The sequence below is a fragment of the Schistocerca americana genome, chromosome 4 (assembly GCF_021461395.2).
Source record: "Schistocerca americana isolate TAMUIC-IGC-003095 chromosome 4, iqSchAmer2.1, whole genome shotgun sequence".
NCBI classification, from domain to species: Eukaryota; Metazoa; Arthropoda; class Insecta; order Orthoptera; family Acrididae; genus Schistocerca; species Schistocerca americana.
The window spans coordinates 287,495,953-287,508,250 of NC_060122.1; positions in this window are offsets into that span (position 1 = coordinate 287,495,953).

Genomic DNA, 12,298 nt, shown 5'->3' on the forward strand with positions numbered 1-12,298 from the left:
TAGCCTTTCGCTCCCTGTATCTTACCCCTGCCACCTTCAGAATTTCAAAGAGAGTATTCCAGTCAACGTTGTCAAAAGCTTTCTCTAAGTCTACAAATGCTAGAAACGTAGGTTTGCCTTTCCTTAATCTAGCTTCTAAGATAAGTCGTAGGGTCAGTATTGCCTCACTTGTTCCAACATTTCTACGGAATCCAAACTCATCTTCTCCGAGGTCGGCTTCTACCAGTTTTTCCATTCGTCTGTAAAGAATTCGCGTTAGTATTTTGCAGCTGTGACTTATTAAACTGATTAATTTGCTCACTTGCTCATATTAACGAATTTTGGGCCCCTAACTTAATCAGATGTCTTTGGCTTATAAAACTACACGCAGCCACTGATTGGCACTATCTTTGGCAACTTGTCACTTCTCGTCCTCTTTACATGCTTTACATTTATTTCTTCATTGATGTTAAACAAGTAGGCATTTACTTTCCAACAGTGTTTTATGACGGCTTCCCTTCGAACTTAAAATTTATTGGCCCTATTTTATTCGCACATATGTTATCATATTTTGGTGAATACTCATACTTCGTTTGCTTCATAAATAACTGTTCTCAAATCCATAAGTTAATGAATTTCTCGTGAAATTTTATTTTTTATTTCCTATCTCAAATCCATGTACGTGTCCATTAACAGTTTCGAAGCCGTGGAGTACTTTTTTTCGTTATGTTGTAACTGTTTTGGCAACCTAAAACTTTAAAATATAGCTTTATTCAATAGGAGCGCCATCACTATTTATATTTACTGTCCATAGGGCAGAAAGCTGAGGTTTTCTATTGCGAATCGTGATGTTCAGTTCTACCAAATTTGGTTCAAGCAGTGAATGCCGAAGGTCCTCCAAGACAAAGGTTAAACGCAAAATGAAAGACAAGTAATGCACTACTTCTCGTACTTCTTTTGCTCAAAAAGTTTGTTCTGTCTCTAAAAATATTTATTAAATGTAATTTGCGGAATCTACAAATTAGAACCACCAAGGATTCCGCGTTAACAGAACGAAATTAGATTACTGTCGATACTGAATACTTAGTATTTTCGCTCGTTTATGTAGTCTGACCGCTTTGAACTTTGAGCACAGAAAAGAGACCATTAAATCAAAGCAAAGAGCTCATCCGCTCGCTACGATCCTCGCAGCGAGAGACAAGGAACTCATTTCCACTGTGTATACAAACAACTGAAGTTCTCAAAGTACGGTAAGCACTGCAGACTGTTCGAAAAACGGAGGCCACGTCAGTCCAAAAGCCTCCCCACTTTGAATGAGTCAGGAAAGGCTGAATCGATCGGCATACACAGTAGCGAACGATTACGACCACTATAAGTAATGCATTAGAACTGTGGTGATCTAAATATTTTTTTTAATTTACTGGCTTTTGGACCGTGCCCATTCAGCCAACTCAGTAGCGGAATGTCAATTATGACGATACAAACCTAAGGATAACACAACATCCAGTCCCCGAGCGGAGAAAATCTTCGGCCCTCCCGGGAATCGAACGCAGGTCTCTTCACATGGCAGTCCACCACGTTGATTGCGCAACTTTCCAGACAGACGGCATTAAAATTAGCAGTGACAGAGTAGTGGAACATGCGAAATGTCGTGAGCTGTCGCAGCTAAGAAATACAAATATACACGACAGAAAACCATATTAACGCAGTAGTTATGCCCAAAATTAATTCTTCCGTAAAAATAAAAAATTAACTACATATTGCTTGACAATGTAATCATTCCACTCCAGAGCTCATAACATTTGTCTTCTCCAGCACTTATGTTACCAAATAATACCTTATAAATCATAGAGCAGCTGTGGTGAATAATTTTTGCTAAAGACGCAAACTGAAATATGTCAAAAGAGGAAAGCTAATTTCCAAGTTATCTAACCAGAAATAACGGATTTGTCATTCCAGATATCGAATACAAATTGCTAAGACACGAATGAAACGTGTGGACAAAATCCACATTTTTTTAACTATATCTGTCTGTAAGGATATTCTGAATAAGCAAAATGATTATGGATAAACTTTACCGTGTATCATAATCGCATAAGTTTTATTCGCGGTATGTTAGCGTGAAAAATTCAGGGCAGCGTATCTGAATAATCACTTCATAAATACTCCTACTGTATGTTGAAAACAAACGAGACAATTTTGTAAGCCAGGAATAAGTTTACATTGTTGCTCACTTGCTAAACTGTGTCCATACATCAAATGCCGGAGAAATTCGGACGCGCAGTTACACGGACAGCGGGGTTTGCCGGAGCTCTGCGAACATCACTTCCGCTAAGTAGGGCACCCATCCCACGGTACGAGGGCAGGCCTTCTTCGAGGTGTCCACAGATCTCCGCTTTCAAACCGCGGTGTGCGCATCTTTCCTGATGTCATATGTACATAAGGGGTCTCCCGTCATTCAGTACTTAACAATTCTAACTGTCAGTCCATCAATACACTGAAGCCACCATCACATCATCAATAGTTGCGATAGTATTTTCATTTGGAAAAGCAGTGTCAAGAAGGTGAGATGTCGAAGAACGATAAAGCGTTTTTCTCCTTTTTACGAATCTCTCAGATGAATAGGGCGTCAATATTCTTCTTGATATAATAACCTAGTACCCTGTAACATATTCACTCAGCAGAAAACTATAATGCTTCAAAAACATGTAATGTTTATAAATTCTTTACCTATAAGCGGCAATAATATTGTCGCTGTAGCTGACGTAATCATCTTAGATTATGTGTTTCGATCACTCAGGATCGTCTTCATATCGAAGTAGTTGCGTCAGCAACCCATCTTGTTTAGTCGGCACCACATGTCAGAGTACTGTCCAGTGTTATGGAAACATGTAATCTAATAAAAAATGTGCAGCTGAGACAGAATAATAAATGAGAATTATCTTAATATTATCGATTTACATATATAGATGGAAACATGTAATCTAATTAAAAATGTGCAGCTGAGACAGAATAATAAATGAGACTTATCATAATATTATCGATTTACATGTATAGATGGTTTTCGATATCCGGTCTTTAAACTGATTTGTGCGAACGAATTCTAAATATTTTCATTCGCTTCATATACAGGGTTCTCCAAATTGCTCAGAAATTCTGCTTTGGGAGTCTGATATTCTGCTTTCTGGTGGTGTTACTAATTTGGTTTCGAGCAAACCGTCGGCGAGTGGTAGATGTGCTAGTTGTATATAACACAAAAACTACTTGAATTGAAAGTCAAAAAATGAGTTTAGTGAGAAATATTACAGCTTTGAAAACTTAACATCATTACTACATCGATTTTTTTCTTTACTGCGAAATAAGTATTCCGAAGTGCTCAATGTGGGGTGCAAGGAAGTTATTATATTTTCGAACTCTGATATTTCATAAGTTTCAATTCGAAGCCAAAAAGAACACAGTCTAGTAAAGGAGGACTGTGAAATCCTGGAAAGCTTACCATATGTTAGCCTTAATGAATATACCTCCTTTTCTGCAACTTGTGCTAAAGAGGCTCACTGAAAAAGTAACCAAAATTCCTATGCAAAATTATAGTGTCTGAGAAATAAATGCTACTACTTTCCGTTACAACGTAGACACTGACTCTTTCGAAAACAATTATAATAATTGTTTCGCTGGGGTACATATTTATATAGTACCTACATTTTGAGATGTACCTCCAGCGTATCGTTACTCCGGTAGAGATCGCCTTGAATCTAGAACTGATATTATATTTCCTTCTCATACAAATTCATTGCCAAAGAAAATTCCAACAAAAATAGACTCTTATCAACCTTAAAAAACGCACATAAATTAATTTAAAATGATGAACAAAGACTGCAAGTAACTCGAAGCAACTGCACAAAATAAGTCCTCATTAAATGAGACACGTTAATATCGCAAAGTTAGCTTGCTAAACATGGTGCGCGATTAAACACAACATCATTTTCTCTCTCTCTCTCTCTCTCTCTCTCTCTCTCTCTCTCTCCATTAAAAAAGAAATGTCCAAAAGTGGTATTTAGGCGGTTATTCGTAAGTATATTAACAAGAGCGAAACTGGATTCCAACAGGCAAACATAATACACAAAGAACTAAAACATGAAACGACACACGGAACAGAGCTTATACGATGGCAAACCATGCACGTACTGTGACTGAAACCCACCTGTGTTTTCTTTGCGCAGTAGCGTACGACAGAAGTATTGAACGTGAAGCGGTTGAATCTGTGAAATTAATTACAGCGATTGACTGCGGCCGGTCGGAGTGGCCGAGCGCTTCTAGGCACTACATTCTGGAACCGCGCGACCGCTACGGTCGCAGGGTCGAATCTACCTCGGGCATGGATGTGTGTCATGTCCTTAGGTTAATTAGGGTTAAGTAGTTCTAAGTTCTAGAGGACTGATGATCTCAGAAGTTAAGTCCCATAGTGCTCAGATCCATATGAACCATTTTTTACTGCGGCTGGTAATGTCAACAGCTTTTCTCCCGACAACACAGCCGTGGTGAGTGTCCTTCTGTCCGTCTGAACAGGCCAGCACAGACCCAACGCCTCTTTTCCAGTGCGGACACCCTGAAACGATGTGGTTTACATATCGCAGTGCGCAGAGTTTTAGTTGACTACATTTTCTATTCAGACAAAAAAGGCCGAGACTAATTTTATTCTAGATCTGTTCTCATTTTTAGCTGACATTGAGGCGAGAGTGGTATACAATTGAAAATTCTATGAAATGTGAATCCAGATCCCTCAAACACACCGATGGAAACAAAAACGTAAACCCAGAAGGCTTTGTGCTACATAAACGCAAGCTGGCAGCCGTGTTTCTACATGATGTCCGCTGCAATGTCGCGCCAGTCGCATAAGTGTGGCGCTGGTTGCGCCATTGGGATGATTCAAATCAGGTTTCTTTAAATACACGCTGTAACGGTCGTGAGCGTTAGTTATCTTTGAGATTGGTCATGTGAGTTGATGTTAATCAAGAATGCCTTTAAAGCGACAAATATGTCGTTATCACCACCAAACTCAGTTTGAACGAGATCGTATGATAGGGTTACGATGAGACGGAGATTCCTTCTGGGATAGACCAGAAAGTCTGGGCAGGAATGCAGCCACTCCACAGGATTGCTGGCAGCGGCGGTCACGAGAAGACCGTCGTTTTCGGCGTATGGCTCTCGCGCATCGTATTGCATCTGCAGCAGAAATTTGAGCAGCAGTTGGCACCACAGTGGCACAACGAACTGTTAAAAATCGGTTACTTCAAGGACGGCTCCCAGCCAGACGCTCTGTAGCGTGCATTTCAGAATCCCAAATCACTGCCATATGCGACTTCAGTAGTGTCGGTCGAGAGGTCATTGGAGGGCAGGGTGAAGGTCTGTCGTGTTTCCTGATGAACGCTGGTTCGGTGCCAACGATTGCCGTGTTGGCCAGCTGAGCGCCTACAACCAACCTGCGTGCTAGACACGGTGAACCGACAAATGGGGTTATAGTCTGGGGTGCTATTTTGTATAACAGGAGCACTCTGGTGGTTATCCCACGCACCTCGACTGCAACACTGTGCATCAGTCTGCTGATTCGACTTGTTCTGCTGCCATTCATGAACAGCATTCCAGGGAGTGTTTCATAACTGCATAGCGGTCGCCCACATATCGATGTTGTAATCCAATATGCTCTCCGGTGTCGACAAGTTGCCCCTGTCTGCTCAATCACCAGATTTGTCTCATGTCTCCAGACTAGTACACATGGCACATTATCGGACGACAAAAACATGGTTCAAATGGCTCTGAGCACTATGGGACTCAACTGCTGTGGTCATTAGTCCCCTAGAACTTAGAACTACTTAAACCTAACTAACCTAAGGACATCACACACACCCACGCCCAAGGCAGGATTCGAACCTGCGACCGTAGCAGCTGCGCAGCTCCGGACTGGAGCGCCTAGAACCGCACGGCCACCGCGGCCGGTATCGGACGACAACTCTAGCGCCATCCACAACCGGCATTAGCCGTCTCTGTATTGCCCGACCAAGTGCAACAGGCATGGAACTTCATCCCATAAAATGACATCTATAACCTGTTCAATACAACTCATGCGCGTTTGCATGCTTGGTTCAAATGGCTCTGAGCACTAAGGGACTTAACATCTGAGGTCATCAGTCCCCTAGACTTAGAACTACTTAAACCTAACTAACCTAACAACATCACACACATCCATGTTCGAGGCAAGATTCGAACCTGCGACCATATCAGCAGCGCGGTTCCAGACTGAAGCGCCTAGAACTGCTCGGTCACAACGGCCGGCGTTGCATGCTTACATTCAACATTCTGGCGGTTACACAGGTTATCTGCAAAGGCTTATATCGCGCTTACATTAGCTAGTGATCTTGCAATGTTAATCTATTAAATATGTTACCTACACGTCCACCTGCTTGCCACCTGCTTGCCTCCCATGCAGCAGGCCCGGGTTCGATTCCCGGCCGGTTTGGAGATTTTCTCCGTTCGTCAACTAGGTGTTTTGTGTTGTCCTGATCATCACCAAAGCCCAAGTCGCCCAATGTGGCTTCACCTGAAATGAGACTTGCAACCCGGTGGCCGAACTTTCGCGGATGGGGCCCAAAAATGACACATGATCATTTCATTCCATTTTTGTTGCCTACAGAAATGTATTCCCGAAATTTCGTTACTCTACATTAATTATTTTTTGGTGGTGCGATTTTTTCCGTCAGTGTGCTATTAATGTGTTATAAATGTGTTAATAGCGCGCCTAGCTCATTCAGGGATTTTCTAAGTGATTCACGAGTTATTTCAGCCCCCTCCTTAAATCACCCGCAGCAAAGTTAGTCTTTTGCAGTTTGTAAGATAATGAGGAACTCGAACGGAGTGTGTTTTACCCCTTTCTATATGTTGAAGATTAGGTGGGTAGATCACGTAACTAATGAGGTGGTATTGAATAGGATTGGGGAGAAGAAAAGTTTGTGGCACAACTTGACTAGAAGAAGGGATCGGTTGGTAGGACATGTCCTGAGGCATCAAGGGATCACAAATTTAGCATTGGAGGGCTGTGTGGAGGGTAAAAATCGTAGAGGGAGACCAAGAGATGAATACACTAAGCATATTCAGAAGGATGTAGGTTGCAGTAGGTACTGGGAGATGAAGGAGCTTGCACAGGATAGATTAACATGATGAGCTGCATCAAACCAGTCTCAGGACTGACGATCACAACAACATATGTTTCTGGACACTTTAACAACATTCATCTCTATCAATTTCAGCACGGGCGTTGGTAAAATGGAATTGCCTTGTGGCTAGGGCCTCCCGTTGGGTAGACCGTTCGCCTGGCGCAAGTCTTTCGAGTTGCCACTTCGGCGACTTGCGTGTCGATGGGGATGAAATGATTATGATAAGGACAACACAACACTCAGTCCCTGAGCGCAGAAAATCTCCGACCCAGCCAGGAATCCAACCCGGGCCGCTAGGTATGACATTCCATCGCGCTGACCACTCAGCTACCAGGGGTGGACGCGGGCATTGGTAACAACACTTATCCCCCCCCACACACACACACTTCACTGTCTGACACACAAGGGAAGCACCTCGAAGACATGGGCAGATGGTCAGACTTCAATAAAACTTCTTATAGGTACACACCATGGGCATATGTGCGTATGATTAGTTCCACAACTTTCTCTGGCAGAACGGCCACCAGAGTGCCTTAGTGTTGTTCAAAATGTTCAAATGTGTGTGAATTCCTAAGGGACCAAACTGCTGAGGTCATCGGTCCCTAGACTTCCACATTATTTTAACAAACTTATGCTAAGAACAACACACACACCCATGCCCGAGGGAGGACTCGAACCTCCGACGGGAGAGGCCGCGCAATCCGTGACATGGCGCCTGAAGCCGCGCGGCTAGTGTTGTTCGTATTTATTATTTTTACCAGGCCTGGTGGCGTATGTAAGAGGCGTGAACAGTGTCAGATTTTGAGCGATCGCTGTGATGGACAAGGAAAATGCGTGTACTCGTGTGAGACCCATTTTCTGCACCTCACATAGTTTGAATGGGAACTCATCGTGTGTCTTTATTAGAGCGACTGGTCGAGTCGTGTAATATCCAGGTTTGTGGGGCATACGGATGTGAGAGCGTCCCGGTGATGGACTGCACGGGAACTTGGGGACGGGCATAATAGTCATTAAGGTTCCGGTCGACCATACCCGACTTCCACAAGGGAGGATCGCTGTACTGTGCACCAACCACATCATAACACTCTCACATCTACGCTTACTACACGAGAACAAGTAATGGACTCACTGCAACGTTCTGCGTTGTAAGATAATACTTTTCCGCGTACATGCTTTTACTCGAAGTTCGTTCATGAGTAGTGTGTTTTTTTAATGTTATTGTTATTATTTCTCGCAGCACATAAATCGAGCAGTGTCTTTTTTTTTATTTCTCGCAGCATTGAATTGAATAAAATTCAAGGTAAATGTTTGAAATTAAGTTGGGGGAGGGGAAGTAGTAACCAGTTAAAATGCGTTTTATTTTGTTTTTCCATGCTGTAAGCGATGGAAATGGCGAGAGAGACCATGTGGTACAGACCAGAGTACTGCCTCCTGTTGCGGATTATAGAGAGGACGTGAGCGGTCGATGAGAGTGACATCTGTGTGCCAGTGTGGAAACCTAAACAGTGGCAGAGAGCCTTTTTTTTTATAAATGCTCGACAAAGATGTAACTATAAAAAGAATAATTATTCTTTGATATGGCGCTGTATTAATTTACTATTATTAAGGATTTTCTCGTGTCTCTTGGGTGGAGGAATGAAATGTGCATTCTCCTGTTAGATTATATACACGAGAAAGGTTTTGTTGCGAAGTTAAACATGTGAATAATGAACGTATGCTAATTAAATGAAATGATAAAAGAGAATGTAACTAAACATTACTTTCATTTCATTAATCAAATTGTAGACGGTTTATTTTCTTGTAAAGCTTGAATTACTGTCTTTCAGACGTAAACACAAATCAGTACAAGAGTGTTTTGCTAGTAAGGTAAGTTAGCTGTAGTGAATTGGAACCCTGCTGCACTCACGTGTGAGCGATTTTAGTTTTACTTTCAGAAAGAAGTGCAGCATGACATCTACACCACAAGGAAGCAAACTGAAAAGCCATTGCCCAGGAGTTGGTATAAAATTTTTCCTGTATGATTAAAACAGCGAGAGTTTACTAGCAGAATGGTTATAATTAGACCTATTGACTTACTATTTCGTATATGCGTAGTAACGTTAGCCACAGTGGATGACGTGGGAAGTGCAACGACTCATTTTCAAAGAATTGGAATATATATATATATATATATATATATATATATATATATTTTTATCTGCTACCTAAGAATTGTAGGTAAAATAGCCGGCACTGCAATTGTGAAAGCGCAGTACCATACATCCAGTAAAATCCAAGACTATCTCTCTTATTAAGTTACAACAGCAAACCCTCTTTACTTTCTTCGAATACAGGTCTTCGCTCAGTATCTTGGGCGATCGAATTTGAGTATAGCACACACCGACTTAAGGCCACAAGTGGCCCATCGGGACCATCCGACCGCCGTGTCATCCTCAGTTGAGGATGCGGATAGGAGGGGCATGTGGTCAGCACACCGCTCTCCCGGTCGTTATGATGGTTTTCCTTGACCGGAGTCGCTACTATTCGGTCGAGTAGCTCCTCAATTGGCGTCACGAGGCTGAGTGCACCCCGAAAAATGGCAACAGCGCATGGTGGCTGGATGGTCACCCATCCAAGTGCCGGCCACGCCCGACAGCGATTAACTTCTGGGGTCTCACGGGAACCGGTGTATCCACTGCAACACGGCCGTTGCCCGAATTTGAGTATACAGTACTCAGAATACTTCATTCGCCTCACACATAAAGTCTGATGCGCGAGGTCATTGTTCGCGCTAGCAGTGTCATCCCCCACCATTGGTCCTGGCAAGAGGTCCTATTGCTCCAATGTTTTGGAGAGGCACAACGGTAGTACTCTCGGCATCGTGTTGTGGGGAGCCCCCGGAATCAGTCACGACTCGTAGTGACAGGAGGAAAGCTGACGGTAAAACGGTACGAGACGGATATTCTGGTCCTCATGTGTTACCTCTCATGCGACTGTACTGCGGTGCAATCTTTCAACAGGAAAATGTCGGTCTATAATTATCTCTTTGTGCTGTCTATGTACTGCAGTACTCGTGAGGCCTGCAAGATCATCAGCTCTGTCCCTAACAGAACATGTGAGAGAGCAGTATCCATGATGTCAAGAACCGGATACTACAATTGTGGACCCGCGAGTCTCAGGAGAGAATACAACGGCTTTATGACATTCTTCACAACTGAATCAATGCTTGCTTTCAGTGGAGAGGGGATGCGACACCGTACTGGTAAGTAGTCTCACTGCCAAGTCTTTTTGTAAATTTGTCTCGCTGAAATGACATCACATGCCCTGTCAAACCGTGAAGTTTCATTTCGTTCCCTCCTCTCCTTGCAGAGACGAGACTACAATTTTATTAATCGACGAACAGCGCAAAGTCCCATATTAAATTGACAGTTCTTCTGTGCATTCACTTATCCTTCATATGTGGACTGCTGTTTTTATGATCTCCTCAAAAGCAAACTTGTATTAATACTTTTCTGTTTGAATGACCTTGTACTGCTATTTTTATATACTTGTGTACTCGAGCAGAGAGATAGGATGTGTAAGGAATAAGGCCGGCTGTGTGCTGTCTTTATGTGCGTGCACCTGTTGAGTGGCCTGCTTGGCGGCGGTCCCACCTAGCAGTTGTGGACAGCCAGGCTCTTCTGGAACTGGAATACAGAACACAGCAGCCGCCAGTGCCCTGTAAGTGACGGGGTCGGCGTTGCATAACACACAAATCCAATTAATCCTCAGACGTCACTGAATGTTTGGTAAGCAAGGTTATCTTCACAAATCGTGAAACCCTTTGAACTGCAAAGTGAAGCCGAATTCCACCGGCAAAACTTTTCAGAGGTTGTTCAAGGATATTTTCTGAGTATTTTGGTGTAAGGGACGTGTGATATACGGTGGCTCGTTACAGGGTAATTTGAATTTCGTTTGATTTCTTAGTGTCATTTATCTTTCTATCTCTACTCCACTGAATATATCTGCACGACAAAAGAAGTGTTGACAGTACGCATAGTGTGTGACAAATTTATTATATTCACTCACGGTACTTACTGTTGACAACAGGAATGCTTATTTCAGTCCCTGTCCTAAAGGTATCTTTGAGTCTGCTCGTTTGTTATACTTTAAGAGTGACACGTAGGAGTTTGAGTAGGTTTACTGATGTAGAGTTTACAAATATGCACCTTATGTGTGGGTTCACTGAATGCAACCGGGAGGTGTCACAACCACGCTATTCTGAGCTATTAGTGCAATGACGGCAATCACATGACAGTGCTAGTGCATTTGTGCATGTGTATTTTATGTTGCACGTTCTAATTATTACATATCGAATGTGTTTTACTGTTCTGAAAGTTTTTCGACTTAAACAAACGTATCTGTAGCAACAAGCAGAATAAATCATGGGTACACTATTGCTCCGTAACGGCCACATGAGACCACGAATCACTTGTTAAAAATGCGAAAAAAGGCCACTGGACGGAATAACTTCTCCGAAATTTGTCGATGGAGGTCAGGTTCAGTCTGTCTGCCTGCCTACGTGCGTGTTTGTTCGTGTGTGTGTGTGTGTGTGTGTGTGTGTGTGTGTGTGTGTGTGCAGTGGTTAACACACTAGACTCGCATTCGAGAGGACGACGGTTCAAACCAGCGTCCGGCCATACTGATTTAGCTTTCTCGTCATTTCCCTAAATCGCTTAGTGCAAATACCGGTATGGTTCCTTTGAAAGGCCACGGCCGATTTCTTTCCCCGACCTTCCCTAATCCGAGCTTGTGCTCCTTCTCTAATGACCTCGTTGTTAAACACTAATCTCATCCTCATCCTCCTCCTCCTCCGCCTCTTCCTCTTCCCTCTCCTCCTGTATCTGCGTAAGAAGCGAAATTAATAGACACGACTAAGCCACTAATATTAGAAACATGAAATTTGGAGAGATCTTTTTTATGATGTAAGAATATATTTTTCAAAATGAACTTCTTAGGGTGATAAAGGTACCCGGGGTTTGTTATTACACACAACAACAAAAGTTTTGTATCACAGACAAAGTCCCTTTGACTGTTCAGAGGCCGGCCGCGGTGGTCTCGCGGTTCTAGGCGCGCAGTCCGGAACCGCGCAA